The following is an 18,312-nucleotide window of genomic DNA, read 5'->3' as shown; positions in this document are numbered from 1 at the left end:
CCGCCACTGAAATAACACCTTTGGCCCACGCGATTATGGATGTCATCGCCCCGTGGACAGAACCCTTCTTAGCCTACTTAAATAGGCAGGAACTCCCTGAGGACCAAAATGAGGCACGTTGCATTGTGTCGCGCTCTAAAGCCTACAAAGTCCACGAGGGAGAGCTTTATAAGAAAAGCACGACTGGAGTGCTCCAAAGGTGCATCTCCAAAGAGGAAGGGCGGCAGCTCTTGGCCGAAATTCATGCCGGACTCGGCGGCCACCATGCCGCAGCCCGGGCGCTCGTAAGCAAGGCCTTCCGTACAGATTTCTACTGGCCAACAGCCCGGGCAGACGCACAGGACCTTGTCCAACATTGCGTTGGTTGCCAGCTTTTTGCAAATCAAAGCCATATGCCACCTACCGCTCTCCAAACAATCCCCATAACTTGGCCCTTGGCGGTCTGGGGGCTCAATATGGTTGGACCCCTTAAAGAAGGAAGGCATAAGAAGAAATACTTGTTGGTCATGGTCGATAAATTCACCAAATGGATAGAAGCCAAACCAATTAAAACGGACGAGTCCGGACCAGTGATAGACTTCATATCTGGGGTCATACACCGTTACGGTGTCCCCCACAACATCATCACCGATAACGGCTCAAACTTCACAGCCGACGAGGTGAAAACCTGGTGCGGCAAAATGGGCATAAAACTTGATTATGCCTCCGTCTATCACCCCCAAACAAACGGTCAAGTCGAACGAGCGAATGGTCTTATTATGAGCGGCATTAAACCTAGACTAGTGCGATCCTTGAAGGAATCAGATACGCACTAGGTCGAGGAGCTAGACTCTGTACTATGGGGGTTGCGGACCACGCCAAATCGCACAACCGGATACACACCATTTTTTATGGTGTACGGCGCAGAGGCAGTGCTACCCTACGATATCATCCATAACTCACCTAGAGTGTGCATGTACGAAGAGAGAGAAGCCGAGCTGGATCGGTAGGACAGCTTATATGCCCTGGAGGAGGAGTGTGACGTCACAAAGGCCCGCTCCGCATTCTATCAACGGCAGGCTTGAAGGTATCAAAGCATAGAAGTACGGGCCAAAACTTATAACATTGGCGAGCTCGTTCTACGCCTACCAAAGAATAAAAAGGACAAGCTCAAGCCCAAGTTGGACGGTCCCTTCATCATTGATAAAGTTCTCACTGGGGGAGCGTACCGTCTACGTGATGCATCAGATAATCGACTCGAGCCGAACCCATGGAATGCGTCCAGACTCCGAAGATTCTATGCCTAGTGCCGAACCCTGTGTTCATCTCCTTACCCCCGCCTTTATTTTTTAAGTTATATCCTCTCTCTTTTTCTTTTTTTATATAGCCTTAAAAGCTTCAAGTATGCTTCAACCGCACACTCCTGCCGCGCTATGCGCGCTCAATATACCTGGGGGCTTCTTATACAGAAGCTTAATATAATTATCTTCTGGGCTTTACGCCCACCACATATGCGTCATTCCTCCATATGTACCTTTTTTCACCATTATATGCATCGATATGACTTCAGTTTTGGCCAAGCTGGGTTGCCTGGTTCTTGTGTTCATGCCCTACATTCCCGTTAATTCGGCTAGGGCATGAGGGGGGCACCTCTGCAATTGCTACTGCCGGGTCAGCCGGATGTGTACCTCAGACTGGGTGAAGCCGAAAGCTAGCATTCTCAAGGGAATATTCGATTGGTGAACAAAAGATGTTTCTCACTTATTGCAATGCATGCCCCCAGATGTTTATATCCTGCGTCGCTTTTCGCAGTTCGGACATGCACATTAATGCATGTGTACCCAGCGAAAGGAACCTTAATGGAACTATTCTCCCTGGAAGATGTTTCTTACTATCCATGTAATATAACATAGCTAGTTGGGTACTTGTATGTTCAAGCACTTATGACCCCTACGCCTGGTTTCCACACGTACCCCGGTTTTTACATAACCGAGCGGGTATTCGGATACACTCCGGACTGTCGAGTCCAGAGGTTGAAGCGAAAAGGTCCGCCAATACAAATGATTTACAATCCGGCTAGGGACAAAACATGTCCTTTGAAGAACAAAGTTACTTAGACTGACTAAATTCTTCTTCTATACCATCCAACAGGCTGTCTAGCCTACAATCCTGTTGGGAATACTTAGCGGCTAATGCTACCTGGTCATATACCAGACTTACAGGGATCTATTTCCCATCTGACCCTACAGGTCCGACCTCGTCCATGTGGTTCGGGTCAGCCTTGGTGTATCGCGTCTTCACCATGGCCCACGCTTCCCTTGCACCTTGTCGGCAGGCCGATATCTTCCATAATAGGAAGCACCGCCGTGCTCCCTTGAGCATCTCTACAAGCTCCCCCATGCCTCCTGGCAGGGAGGCGGATGGCCACAAGGTCTGGGCAATGCCCTGCATCACCTGCTGAACTTGTTCGTGCGGTTGTGAGAGCTCCTGCAGAAGATCGCCTGTAGATCCGGGCATCTCCTCTTTGGGACGACCTGTCAACATACCTACAGATATAATTCTGTTAGCCCGCTTCTTCGCCGAACCTTATAGTGGTTCGTTAGAGCACTTACTAAAAATGCCGCGTCGAAGCCTCTTATTCTCCTTCACGGAGTCAGCAAGCTGGGCCCGAACATCCTTTAATTCGACGTCAAATCAGGTGTTCGCATCCTGGAGATTATTTTTCTCCCGTATAACCTTTGTAAGCACACGCTCGCCAGCCTTCAGCTGTCATTGAGCATGTTGCTCATCCTCTAGTACGATCTCCGGATTGCCTCCGGGATTGTCTGCAGAATCTATTGTTAGACTTGCATTCATGTCGAATACTGATTGGTACATGCCATTACATTCTTTTTTATCAAAACAAGTATTACCAGATGGGGCCTTCATGGACTCCTCCATTCCGGCAACTGCAGCCCGCAGCTGGGCTTTGCACTCCTCCAGCTCTTTAGACAGCTAGGTATTCTTCTCTATCAGAACCTATGCATACAAGGATCCTTAAATCAGTTGTGCCAACTGTTTCAAGTCTCAGGGGCTACTAATATACATACTTATCAAATTTTCTTGCCCGTATATCCTTTACATACTGGTCCGTGGCTCTGGCCAGGCCATGTTGAGCAGCCCGGATGTACGCATCCCCTGAGTTGAAGGCATTGAACGCCTCTTCAGAAAAATTAGGGTCGCGTAGTGTGGCCCGTTGGCGCCTATGATTCATGGCGCTCTCCACTTCGAGTTTGTAGCGGATAATCTATCTGCATCCTTTGTAGGAGGATCATCCGGCGTCGTCCCCGCGTTGACCTCCGCCCTTGAGTCCGGCCTCGGAGTCTGGCTGGTGGAGGCATGGCCGGCAGGCTCTCCGGATATAGTCCGGCGAGCGCTTTTTCTGCCAGGAGACAATGGACATTATTATATTTTAGCGATAATAATTATGTGGCATGTTTTTAAACATACCTTTGCAACGGCGTCTCGGTTCTGACCGCCTTCCTTTTAAGCCTACCCGGCTTCGGTGCCCCTTGTTGATGAGTCACCGCGGGTTCGGCATGGTGTCCCGATGGCCTTCCCTGTAAAACGCAATACATGTGCGGTGGGTAAGGCGCAAAGAGGGAATCCTTCTTGGAAGTTGGGACTCCGATTTTACTTACATGTGATACATGGAGTAGGCCAGGATAATAAGTTATGATGGACACCAATGCACCATCGCATCTTAACTGATAAAATGTCCTGTCGACGAGCTCCACAAATATGTCCGGATCTTCTTTGAGTCTGGGGTCGAGGGCCTGGTTGGGGTCCTCTGGCTGTGGAGACAGGCTGTGAACCTCCCTCATAGCTTTTCGCAGTTCCTGCTATGAATTGACAAGGTAAACATTTGTGCTAAAAAATGCGGGAAAGACTGGAATAAAAGATAGTAGCTCACCCAGCTTGGGGGGTTGTACATGGAGAATCCATCCCGTGGCTTGATACAGATGAACTCCTCTTCTTCTCCTTTGTACAAATCGAACAGTATCTTCGCCAGAGCGGCGGCGGAGTCCGGACCTTTCTGTCCGCAGCGGGTGGCATCGTCTTCTCCATTGAAGTGCCACATGGGTTTCCCCCTATATTGAAGTGGCTGCACTCCCCACATTATACATATTGACATAACCTCACTTATTGTCAGTCCTGATTTGGCCAGCGGCTTTATCATGTCCATCAGGAAAAGGATCTCTGTGTTATCTTCCTCCTGGGGGCTCCGGGGGCGCCAGCTGTGGCGTTTCTTCAACGGGGCATTTACAAACTCGGTAAGGCCCTTCCGAATAGGGTCCGTAAGAGGGACATCATCCATGTAGAACCACTCCGCAGGCCAGTCTTCGGATGTATTCTTCGAGGTACCGGACAGATATCCGGTCCCGGCAATGCGCCATATTTAGGCTCCACGCACTTGATATACCGACCCCTCCTGAGTGCAGGGTACGAGGCAGAATAGCCTCTTCCACAGCTCGAAATGAGCTTCGCAACCCAGAAATAGCTCGCATAAGGCGACGTAGCCTGCGATATGCAGTATGGAGGCTGGGGTAAAGTTATGCAGCTGGAGGCCGTAGAACTCCAGGAGCCCGCAGAGGAAAGGATGGATTGGAAATCCGAGTCCCCTTAGCAAATAGGGGACAAAGCATACCCGCTCCCCCTTGGATGGGTTTGGAGAATTCTCCGCTTGCTCCCCGCCAGTATAAGTGGCTAGTCCAGCTCGGACGGGGACCATGTACGCAGGCGGGAGAAACCCCTGGGTCTGCAACTCTACTAGTCGGTTGTGGGGGACAGAACATTTCTCCCAATCGCCTGGCCTAGTGCTACGGGAGCGGGAGGAGGAGCTGCGATGGCCGGCCATGATGGGATGGCTTATTCTGGGCGCGTTCTGATGAATACTTGCTGGGGGAGAATGGTGTGATGTGGATCTGAGGATCCCCGTCTCTTTAAATAGATGATTTACTTGCATGGTTAGGGTGGCAAATGTAAAAATGCACCGACTTCTCGCATTCGCTCGACATGTGGAGACTGCCATTATTAAAGCACCGAAGCCGAGGAGTGCAACATTAATGGAAATTCGGATAGTGCTCGTTACAACAGGTACTCTGGAGAATTTGGTAAAGAACCCGCCTTGCAATGTCGAAGACAATCTGCGCGCCGGACTCATCGTCATTGAAGCCTGGTTCAGGGGCTATTGAGGGAGTCCGGGATTAAGGGGTCCTCGGACAACCGGACTATATACTTTGGTCGGACTGTTGGACTATGAAGATACAAGATTGAAGACTTCGTCCCATGTCCGGATGGGACTCTCCTTTGCATGGAGGGAAAGCTTGGCAATTCGGATATGTGGATCTCCTTCTCTATAACCGACTTTGTGTAACCCTAGCCCCCTCTGGTGTCTATATAAACTGGAGGGTTTAGTCCGTAGGACAAGAATAATCATAATCATAGGCTAGCTTCTAGGGTTTAGCCTCTACGATCTCGTGGTAGATCAACTATTGTAATACTCATATCATCAAGATCAATCAAGCATGGAGTAGGGTATTACCTCCATCGAGAGGGCCCGAACCTGGGTAAAACATTGTGTCCCCCGCCTCTTGTTACCATCAGCCTTAGACGCATAGTTCGGGACCCCCTACCCAAGATCCGCCAGTTTTGACACCGACAACGATGATGCTACTTCACCACCTCCAACTTCGGCGCTTATCGACACTGCACCAAGTTTGTCTGCACCACCAAACCTCAACGGCGACCCTGCTGCTTCACCTACTCCTCATGGGAACGAGTAGAGGCTCTATGTCTTCAAACCTTTTTGGTCTTTACTGACAAAAGGGGGAGAAGCATATGAGTTGAAACATTTGGTTCTTTGAGTTGTAACACTTAAACTTGATGGTCGTCTGCTACTTTTTCTGCTATACTGTGATGCGACAATAAATTCCGCATGTGCGATGATAAATCCCGCATGAAGTCATCTTGCAGACATCTAGTTTTCATTATGCATGTCATTATCCCAGTTATATCTTTTCATGCATAATGTATTGTCTTCATAAGTTGAAGAGGATCTCCACAAGTACAACCTGCCATGTGCATTTGCATTCCAAAGCAAAACCTTTATATGCACATCTTCAGGGGGAGCCTTTTGCCACTTACGAAGACAATATCTTAATCCTTTACAATTTCACATACTTTTATCCCAGTTGAAAACTTCAACCAGTCAGTCATCAATCACCAAAAAGGGGGAGATTGTAAGTGCGTCTAGTGCCACCCCTGGTTGGTTTTGGAGTATTGACGACAAACCTGGTGGAGGGACTAATGTGTATGTGAGAATTGCAGGATAACACAGGTAGTAGTCCCTCATTGATTCGGTTTACCTACCGGATATGACCCCTAAAAATGTGTGAAGACATTGAAGACAATGGTGGTCTGTGAAGCTATTCACAGTGAAGTCTATGACATGAGAAGACATCGCATGAAGACTATGGAGCGCGAAGACTTAGTTGTTTTGTTGTTTCCTTTTCTTCTTTGTTGAGTCATAGGAACCACCGCACTATTAAGTGCGGTCCAAGTGAACAAAGTCAGAGTGACTAAAGTGATGCTCAACCAAATCATATGTCTTCAAGCGAAGACAATGAGTGCAAATCTTATCCAGAGTCGGATAAGTCAACACTTGTAGCCCAAGTCAAGCTGCCGCGTGTGCAAGCTTTTAAATAGCGGATAGCAGACTGGTTACAGAATATGGGCTATATAGTGGAATGCGGATAGCGGGCGATATTGCGGGCGCTATGTCCACATAGCCAATTTAAAAAAAACACTCATAAATTTGAGATTGTTGTGTATATTACTCGGCCATTGACAAAAAATATGACACTTAATTTGAGAAATCATCATTTATATAAGAATATAAACAATAATTGATCAATATTTGGTCGTGCAACCAAGCAAGCAAGACACATTTACCAAAATAGATTACACAACAGAACAACAAGGACTTATATAGCGGGCGATATTGCGGATAGCGGATGATATAGCGATCTAACAATTGATATTGCGCCCGCATCATGACAACACGCTATTTTCTCATGCAACCTTAAACTATTAGCGGTAGGGTGACGCTAACGCTATTGCGGTCGCAATAGCGGAAGTAGCGGACGCTATTTAAAAGCTTGCGCGTGTGTTTGAAATCTGACCGTTAGAACACGTGCCAGTTCCTTAATGACCCAGGGTCATTTCGGACAAATCAGGTCAGGTTGCCTAGTGGCTATAAATAGCCCACCCCCTACACCATAAATTGGTGGCTGCTCAGAGTTAGTGCACGGCTTTTGTTGTTTGAGAGCAACCCACCGCCGAAGCATTTGAGAGAGAATCCTTGCGAGGACAAAGCCTAAACCACCGAGAGCCCAAAGAGTGTTTGGCATCACTAAAGTCTTTCTGTCCGCGTAATCTGAAGACTTGTTACACTTGAGGACTGTGAATCCTCCAGACTATTAGGCGTCGCGTTCTGAGCATCCAAGAGTCATTGTGGATTGCCGGTGAGCGAAGTCTGTGAAGGTTTGGAAGTCTACCTTGAAGACTTACCAGAGTGATTGGACGAGGACTAAGTGTCCTTAGCTCAAGGGGAATAAGGTGAAGACGCGGTCTTCTGAGTTAAATCTCATCCTCCCTAACCAGACGTACACGTACAGTTGTCACAGCAACTGGAACTGGTCGAACAAATCGTTGTCCTCTCCAAGCTACTGGTTCTATCTCTTGCTTCTCTGTACTTACAGTTTTTCTTCGTGAAGTCATTGCCTGCTTGCATTATCTGTTTGACTTCACCGAGTGACTACTTGTTCTGATTGGCTTCATACTATCTTCCATCCTGATCCTTACTACCTAGCTGCTAATAATCTTTGTGCTTTCACTTCATTGAATACTCGACTATGGCTTGCCTAGTGTAGTCTACCTTCCGCTGCATATAAATAGGGTCATTTCTATTGTTTGTCTTCGAAACTCCCATGTTTTGAAGACTTTCATAAAAATCGCCTATTCGCCCCCCTCTAGTCGATATCCAGCTCTTTCAGGTTTGTCACCGACAAGGAGCATTGGAATGAAGAGCTTCTGCTGCAGTTCTATGCTACACTTCATATCAGAGGCTACAACAGGGATCCGAAGGCATGGATTCTTGAGTGGATGACAGCCGATGTCCATCATGAAGCCAAAGCTCAGGATATCATCGAGCTAACTTCCCTACCCACTCCTGGTGATCTGTTTGAACCAGGTTGTCAGCTATATCAGCATGAACCACAGAGCATTTTTCAGAGGCCAGGGCCAAATATGAGTCAGATGCTCAGTATGATGAAGCCATTGCCTATTGACAGTGAATATCCCAAGGAGTTCTCTGTCAAAGACCTCGAGTACCTGCCCGGCACCATCTATCATATTTTGAGGCATACTTTGTGAACTATTAAGGGATATTCTCCAGACGCGAAGGTTGAAGGCACTATGAAGACATTGGTCTTCTACATACTCAACGGCATCAGGTTTAACACTCATGATTTCTTCATCAGACAGTTAGCACCTTCAGGCATTGATCTTTTCAGCCTCAAATTCTATGCTCCCTGGGTTATGAGGCCGATCAAGCTCCACTATACAATTAACTATCAACCATCAGCACGCAATCATGTTGTTTTCTTGCCTTATGTTGATATGTCACATGAAGCCATATACCCTGAGCCTGCTAAGGAGCCAGTGCATGAAGACAATGTTGCATTTCAAAGCTTCACACAGCAAGTTGATGGAGTACATGTGCCCAATCCCCCTGCTCTTGATGGTCCTCTGGCTGGCCAGCTACGCCTGCCACATTGTGCAAACACTAATGTGACTGCCAGCACTATAGCTCAAAGGCCTCAGAAGCGTCCATGTGTCCTCAACGGCCGAGAGCTTCTTGTATCACTTCATCAGAAGTAGGATAGGCATCACGACTGGCTGAACGTCAGATGCAGAGTCTTCTTATTGATGTCAATCGCATTCGCAATCTGGCTACCAAGAATTCATTCGTTGTGCATGAAGCCTGTCGGCGGCCCTGGAAGAGCCTCACACTGCTCTGTTCTGAAGACGATCTTCACGAAGATGGCTTCACAGAATGATTCAAGTTTGACTCCAGGCCTCCACAAGTTGGTGTCCAACTCCTTCCGTTGAAGATTCAGACTATTCATCTTCTGCTGCAACTATTGTTGCGAGAGTCATGGATAAAGAAGACGACACCACTTAACCAAGGATGGCTTCACTTCATCATAATGCTACACCAGGACCGTCTGCACCGCCCAACACCAACGTCGACCCAGCTGCTCCAACATCTTCATCACCTGAGAGCGAGTAGACACTCTATGTCTTCAAACCTTTTTGGTCCTTACTGACAAAAGGGGGAGAAGCATATGAGTTGATAGTCTTCAAGCGGGTCCATATGGGTTGGTTGCTTATTTTTGCTAGGTTCTTACAACTCTCATTCTTGAAACTATTTGGTTTTTGAGTTGTAACACTTAAACTTGATGGTCGTCTGCCATTTTTGCTGCTACCTTGTGATGCGATGAGAAATTCCGCATGAAGTCATTTTGTAGACGCCCATTTCTCATTGTGCATGTCATATCTTTGTTATTCTTATATATGCTGTCACAACCCAGTTTAGGCCTTGCCTGTCTTTGCATTAGCCTCCACGCATCATGTCTAAATTCTATGAAACTCTGAAATGGGGACTGATAAACCCTGGCAGCAAATGAATTTCAACTAGGGTTAAAAAAAATTCAATGAATCCACAGTGCCTCTGAAAATGTTCATGATTTTTGATAAAGGTGAAAACCTCTGCCAAAAATGATGCAATTATTTTTAGGCCATTCTGGATTTAATCCATATTGTATTTGAATTGGGGCATTTAAATTCTATAAATAGTTTAAATGCCCAAATTATTCTGAAATGATTTGAGGGCTGTTGGAAATAATTTCACAAGTGCCCACAATTATTTTCAGCATTTTATCAAATGGTTTAGTATTTTTACTAAATCAAAACAAAACAGAACAAAATAGAAAACTAAAACAAAAAAAAGAAAGAGAGAGAAAGGAAACCTACCTGGGCTTACCTCATGTGCAGCCCACCTGGCGGCCCAGCTGGCGGCCCAGTCCACCAGGCCACCCCCTCCTTCCTGTCGTCTTCCTCCCCTCGCCCCAAAGCAGCTCGGTGGCGAGCGCTGTCATCGCCGTGGCCTCCTCCCTGCCTGCTTCCCCCTCCTCGACCCTTTTAGCGATGCCACGGGGACGCCCCGTGCCCCCCCAACCTCTCCTCTCCCTCGCTCCCTGGCCTCTCTCCTCCTCCCAAGCTTCCTCCCCGCGGCACCACCAAACGCGCTCGCCGCTGCCGTTCACAGCCACCGCGTCCACCGCCTCCCCCTCGACCCCTCGTCGTGCCCGCGAGCTCCGTCTCGATGTCCCCGACCCCCTCGACGAGCCACGAGGCCCCGGACGCGCTGCAACACCGCCACCGCTGCCGCCCTCTTCGTTCGGCCATCGAGATCGCCGTCGACCTACAGTCATCACCAGCCCCTCCCCGAGCTTGCCGAGGCCACCGTTACAACCGTCGTGAGCTCCTCTTCCTTCTCCCCCTAGCCACGTCGCTCTAGCTGCCCCCTAACCCTGTTGGTCATCACGGCCGAGAGCTCGGCTTCGCCGGCCATGTCGCCGTCGTGGCAGCAGCAAGCAAAGCTTATGTCCAAGCGCGCCACCGTGCTCTGCACACTCCCAGGAGCCGAATACCATCACCTATTCGTCCTATGGTGCACCACATCGCCGTTCTCGAGCACGCCCGAACCACGGCCGCCGCAACCTCGTCGTCGGCGTCGATTCCGGCGACCCCCCGCGTCCAGCTTCACCGTCGCTCGATACGGGCGAGCAAGGGCTATGCCCTGGTTCCCTCTGTGTGCCAAACCACCGCCCGTAGCGCATTCCCGAGCGTCGCCGTCGTGTTCTGTGGTCGCCGTCGGCTGGTCTCCGACGTGCTGACGTGGCGCCGTCATTAGGAGCTAATGACCCGACTAATTAAGCCCTCTCTCACTGACATATGGGCCCCACTCCCTTAACTAACCACGGGTTAACTCATGTTTAGTTTAAGTTAATCACAGTGGCCCCACGCGTCGGTGTTGACCTCGTTGATGTGGCCTTTGACCGGGCCCACCCATCTATGTCACTAACTGACACTAGGTCACTGACTAGTGGGTCCCACTAGTCAGGTTTGACCTGGTTAGCCACAGCCGACCTCGTGGCGTAATGTTGTGGTCATGCTGACGCAGTAATATTTTCTGGAATTTAAAATAACTCAGAAATGATTTATAAATTTTAGAAAATCTCCAAAACTTCAAAAATTCATAGAAATTCAACCATAACTCCAAATGAGATAAGTTATATATGAAAAATGATCAGAAAAATCCAATCTATCCATCTGCACTGGTTTCATGCATGTTTAAGCAACTTAAACCTGTTGTTCATGTCAAAACATGATATTGCACTTTATAAAGTCATAGTTTGAATTTGAACTTCAACCTTGGGTCCAAACTAACTCAAACCCATCTGATTGTAGTTGCATTAGCCCAACACACTCATTTTGCCATGTCATGATCATGCATCATATTGTGCATTGCATTGATTGTGTTTTCCTTCTGTGTTGCTGGTGTTTGTCCCCTCTTGATAGACGTGATATAGACGATGAGTTCGAAGACACCGATGAAGAACTGTACTATCTTCAGAAGTGCCAGGCAAGCAAAAACCCCTTGTTCATTCCGATACAATCCTACTCTCTCGCTCCTGCTCTCTTTTGCTGCATTAGGACAATGATTCATCTGTTACTTGCTGCGGTAGCTGAACCCCTTATCCTCTACATGACCTGTCATTGCCACAGTAAATAGATGAAACCCACTAGCATGAGTAGGAGTTGTTTGAGACCTGTTGTGCCTACTCATTCATGCTTGTTTGTCATGCCTGCTACTGCTTAGAGTTGAGTCAGGTCTGATTCATCGAGGATGAATCAGAGGTGTGTGAACATGTCCTACTGTGTGTGAGCCAAGTGTGTGAACACGATTTTGTAAAGGTAGCGGTGAGAGGCCATGTAGGAGTACATGGTGGGTTGTCTCATTGAAGCCGTCCTGAGGAACTGAGTTCTGTGTTTGTGATCCATGAAACAGCTACTACCACACATTGGGCCCGAAACCAATGGACCCTCTCGGCTTCTTAATCACCCTTGTCCTCTGTCCAGGAGTTGCAAGTAGTTTCTGGTGTTTGTAGTATGCTGAGGCCATGCGCAGCGCTCACCCGAGGGGTGGGCTATGATGCGGTAGGCACGTGGCACGATGTACCGGGTGCCCGTTTGGTGCCTCGGAACCCTGCACACATCGTTCGGGGCCGTATGTGGAAACTTCGGTCGGACTCTCTGCGGATGGAACCTGAATAGGCGATAAACCTGGACTAGAGACTTGAGTGTTTAGATAGGCCGTGGCTGACACCCTTGTTGGGCTTCCGCTTGAAGGTTGCCAAGTACATGTCGTGTAAACGACGGTAAGTGGTGAGAGCGTGTGTGAAGAAGTACACCCCTGCAGGGTTAACATCATCTATTCGAATAGCCGTGTCCACGGTAAAGGACTTCTGGGTTGCCTGTACAGTTCATAGACAAGTGAAAGTGGATACTCTAAAATACGCAAGATAAGAGTGAGTGCTATGGATGGTGTTCTCGTAGGGAGATGGGAGCGGATTCATAGTGGTGTATTGATATGGTGAATTTGTGGACTCGTGTGCGCCACCTCAAAAGAGTTACTTGCAGTCGTAGTTCAGGATAGCCACCGAGTCAAACCTCGCTTGCTGCAGTTAAACCCCACCATCCCCTTGATTGATAATGATGCATATGTAGTTAGTTCTGATGTAAGTCTTGCTGGGTACATTTGTACTCACGTTTGCCTATTTTATGTTTTTGCAGAGAGACTTCAGTCTCACTAGTAGTTCCGCGTGAACTTCGACGTTTAGCTTGTTACCTCAGCTACGATCTTGTGCCCTCGGCAAGATCTGGTAGTTAGTCAGGCTTCTCAGCCTTTTTCATTTATAGATGTCTGTACCCAGACATGTTAAGCTTCCGCTTGTGCTTTGACTTATATGCTCTGAATGTTGGGTCATGAGACCCATGTTTGTAATATCTCGCTCCTCGGAGCCTATTGAATAAAATACTTGAGTTGTAGAGTCATGTTGTGATGCCATGTTGTATTTACACATATCGAGCATATTGTGTGTATGTTATTGAAATGCTTGGTATGTGTGGGATCTGACTATCTAGTTGTTTATCCTTGGTAGCCTCTCTTACCGGGAAAAGTCTCCTAGTGCTTCCACTGAGCCTTGGTAGCTTGCTACTGCTCCAGAACACTTATGCTGGCCGGCATGTGTCCTTCTTCGTTCCTGTGTCTGTCCCTTTGGGGAAATGTCACGCGGTGTCTACCGAAGTCCTGTTAGGCTGCTACAGCCCGGTTTACCGGAGTCCTGCTAGCCCAGTTGCTACAGCCTGGATTCACTCGCTGATGACCGAAACGTTTGTTGTTGGGTCATGTATGCCTGTCCCTGTAAGTTAGTGCCACTTTGGGTTTACGACTAGCCGTGTCAGCCCGGGCTCCTTGTCAGATGGATGCTAGCAACACTGTCATATACGTGTGCCAAAAGCCGCAAACGGTCCCGCGCCCGGTAAGGCGACACCTGTTGGGATACCGTGCATGAGGCCGCAAAGTGATATGAGGTGTTACATGCTAGATCAGTGTGGCATTGAGTCGGGGTCCTGACAGCTTTGGTATCAGAGCCTGACTGCCTGTAGGATTACCAAGCCATACTGGTCGAAGTTGAGTCTAGAAATGCTTTAGTTATACGTAGGGGAATTGATTGTGGGATGGAACGTAAGGCTCTTTTTACTCCTTATACCTTATGCCCTTCTGATCCGAGTCATCTTATCTTTCCTACGGGGTTAAGGAACTAGGCTTTCTCTTCTTTCTATCAAGATCACGTGTTACTAATCAGTAGACCCATAAGATTGTTGGATTTAAGCCTCAGTTTAGTTTCTACCTCTGTATGTTAACTGTTGATCTCGAAACCTTGATATTGTGCTTCTGAGTGGTTATGCCACCATTTTTGTAGCATGTCTCAAATTCTTTTGAGCATTTACAACCGTTATGTTGTCCGGGTCATCCCAGGTTTCTAAACAATCTGATGCACTTGCAAATCCTTTCCCTCTGGTTTTGATGTTCCTTTGGGCCAAGTTAATCACACTAATTGCTGAGTTGAGGTATTCTATTACCTCGACATATATGTTGGAGTTATTATTATGACCCTAGGTGTCTTAGGGGATCATCTAGTAATCTAGCCATGATTTGTGTCCCAGTGTGATGATTCTGGCCTTTATTCCCGAAAGCATCCCGTGATGCCACTTAGTAGTAGGTATTCTACTCCTTGGGTTTTGAATCCGAGATTCACCCTACTTACTTCATGTTTATAGTGTTTGATAGTTCCTTTAGGTTATCAGTAACCTTTGCGTTAGTCCTCGAGGTTCGTGGTATTCCCTTCTTCCAAATACCATGAACCATTATTGGCAGAAGTTCTTTTGAACCAAGAGATCACAACAAGAGTGCTCTTGAAGAGTTCCCCATTCTATATCGTGACTCTGCCAGTCCTACCTTCTCCGCATGGGCTATCCGGAAGAAAAATGTTGAGCTTTGCTCGACATACTAATATGTGCATCCACAGCCCAGAAAATCATATGTTCTTTTGGGTTGTCCCTCTTTAGCTGTATCCTGACCCCCGTCTATCAATTGATAGTAAGGAATAGTCGTGCACCCGTGTTCATCGATGCCTATTATTCTTGTGGTCCGTCAAGCCATTCTATTCTGGAATGACTAGGAGAAATAAACTCCAGTACTTCATCCATATCCAGGATTGGGTCAAAGCCGTTGTGTTGCGTAGATCAAAATGCTAATCTAGCTCTTGTTCTACTCTAACTTGGAGTATTACCATCTTTATATCAAGAATGTCATGGGAATTGCACACCATCCTATGAACTCTTGACACAGTGATACTTCTTGCCATCATTATTCATTCCTCGCTTTCGTGTTATAGCAACCGGAATGCCGACAAGTGAATCGTGATGTGTGAAAACTATACTCCTAGCAACTCCGTTGCTTGGTAGATAAAGGACAATAATTTCATCCTTAGCATGTTGGTTATTGAATCATCATCCTAAGGTTGATCGCGCTACCTAGTCCTTATTCACGGTGCACTTTTCAATCAATGAGTTAGGATAGTGCCAATCCTCGCTCTTTTGATCATATCGTCTTGTCTCAAAAGCAAGATTGTTCTCAAGCTTAGTAACATATTGGTGGTTTGTGATTTTTCGAATATCTTCTCGGAAGTATCACCAGGTTGTCACCTGACCGCTATGTTGAGCTTGTGATCAAGTTGGTTCCTTGTAACCACCCCTTCTCCAAGAACCCGTGTTGCATACCCCTGAGCTAGTTGGTTAAGCTAAACAACAACTTGGAGAGTTGGAAGATAAAAGCTTGTCCGACTTAGTTCATTTTAAGGGATATCTTGTATGTGTGTTGAAGAAAGATGATATCTTCATCGATTGATCCTCGTGACCAGTTGTTGGACCTATTGTCTTACCAAAACTTTGATTTGAGTATGGGCTATCATCAAATCAAATCAGAACCAACGATGTTCGTAATGTTGTCTTACTCGTGGTTGATTCCTCGGGCATACACCATTAAATCTTTTGGGTCTGACCAATGCTACCACTTGTTCACATAATTATGGAATTCTATCTCCATGGAAACCTGGATGAATTGTTGTTGATCCCATCAGCAACATTTTTATCTTCTCCATGATTTATGTTGAACATCCAGCTAGTATTGGAAACTTTTATAAGCATTATCTTCATGACCCGCTCATGAAGCATGTGTTGGATGAAAGAAGTGACTTCCTCTGATCCACGTGCATTTGGTGCAAGTTGCCGCCATGAGTTCGAGAAAGATTGTTTTTGTTTCCTCTAGAATCATCCCAAGTCAGTCATGCATGTGCAAAGTATGCTACGGTTTGACAGGCTCGCTACCTCCATTCCACATGTATCTCTTAGTACACCAAGCCACTGGCTGATTTGTTCAAGGAGAAGGAGTTCCTTCATAAGAGCTAATCTGGACTTATGTAAGGACTTCGATATCCTCGTTGATGGTGCCCCACCTGAACTCGGTAGTGTTTTATTATAAGACTACAATGTGGTCATGCTTGTCTCGGACAACGTGTTCACATGTTGTAGCAGAACCAGCTCATATTTTGGGGCTTGCTATCGTAGTACATTTCCCGAGAATCTTGCAACGTTATCTCGTCGATTTGTGTTGCAAACTTTCTTTTTTCTCCCTAGACTTGACGAGTCTGGAATATCCTGACACCAACCAAATCTGAATCTCACACAGATATGATGGTTGGAGCGTTTCCCAAGAACTGTAATATTGGTCTCTCTGTAACCCGATAAGTGGATGTCTTGGCCAACACACCCAGCCAGAAGAACTATTATTGTAGTATCTTGATTGAGGAAGTTGGCCTCCTCCCCATAAGAATTTCGTAGGGTTTACTCCAGTAGTTGTTCCTTATGGATTGTTGAGCTCCCGAAGTCTGACCTTTTACTTGATGTTCTAGTTATCAAACCATATCTATGAATGGATTATGCTAGCACATCAAGGAGAACATTAGAAGCGGAGTGCTAAATGTCTCTCTGTCGATTGTCTAGATTTTGTTCCCTTGGCCCCGCTAAGGTGAAATCTGAGAAAGTGTTATCTTCTTTTGCATCTGCATCCTCCAACGGAATTCATTATGGTAGTATGTTGTGTTGCCAGGATCCTTGACACGGATATTGGTAAACCTTGATGAATATGGAAATGCTCAAGTTCTTGAGAGCATGCACAAGCACTAAGTGTTATCATCGGCACTAACTGGGATTGCTCCTAGTTTCTTTGATTATGCTATAACTTTTAAACAGTCGAATCACTCTCGTCTGTTGAGTTACTCCCAGTTACTAGAATCATTCCCATCATTTGCATTTTGTCTCAGCTTGCACTGTCATCATGCCGCCCTACTCTGGATTACCCTTCTCAGTAATTGCTGATCAGGATCATTTTCAAAAGTGGTCCTACCATGGGTTCCATCCATCTCCGATGATAAGCAAAATCATCCATTGCATTGTCTTCAACAAGGTAATCCACATCATCCATTCTAGTCCGAGTATGCCATTCTACTGAACTTCCCCAAACAATCGCTCGAGATTTGCCTTAGGCTGGTATAGAAGTCTCAATGATCTCTATATCAAAAGTAATCCTTTTGGCCACTTAAGAGATGTTGCTATGTCTCATTTCGTGAGTTAATTCTGAGTTGTTCGATCTCCGAGAAGATCGATCCTTCTAGAGTTTCCTTTTCCTCTCATTGTCATGTTGGCTGGAGTTCTCAGAAAAGACGACAAGACAAAGATGGTGCTTGAATCAACACCCTTATGCAGGTGCAACCTGGATCATGAAGATTATATTAGTTTGTGTTCCCCCTTCATCTTACCCTACGCTTGAATGTCGGGACGAGATTCTTGTTTAGTGGGGGTGAGTAGTCACATCCCAGTTTAGGCATTGCCTGTCTTTGCATTAGCCTCCATGCATCATGTCTAAATTCTATGAAACTCTGAAATGGGGACTGATAAACCCTGGTAGCAAATGAATTTCAACTAGGATTAAAATAAAATAAAAAATATTTTCAATGAATCCACAGTGCCTCTGAAAATGTTCATGATTTTTGATAAAGGTGAAAACCTCTGCCAAAAATGATGCAATTATTTTTAGGCCATTCTGGATTTTTGAATTAATCCATATTGTATTTGAATTGGGGCATTTAAATTCTATAAATAGTTTAAATGCCCAAATTATTCTGAAATGATTTGAGGGCTGTTGGAAATAATTTCACAAGTGCCCACAATTATTTTCAACATTTTATCAAATGGTTTAGTATTTTTACTAAATCAAAACAAAACACAACAAAATAGAAGACTGAAACAAAAAAAGAAAGAGAGAGAAAGGAAACCTACCTGGGCTTACCTCCTGTGTAGCCCACCTGGCGACCCACCTGGCGGCCCAGCCCACCAGGCCACCCCCCTTTCGTCGTCTTCCCCCCCCCCCCTCGCCCCAAAGCAGCTCGGTGGCCAGCGCTGTCGTCATCGTGGCCTGCT

Source organism: Triticum dicoccoides, chromosome 3B (genome assembly GCF_002162155.2).
Source record: "Triticum dicoccoides isolate Atlit2015 ecotype Zavitan chromosome 3B, WEW_v2.0, whole genome shotgun sequence".
Classification (NCBI taxonomy): Eukaryota; Viridiplantae; Streptophyta; class Magnoliopsida; order Poales; family Poaceae; genus Triticum; species Triticum dicoccoides.
The sequence above is the reverse complement of the archived record's forward strand: the minus strand, read 5'-3'. Positions refer to the sequence as shown.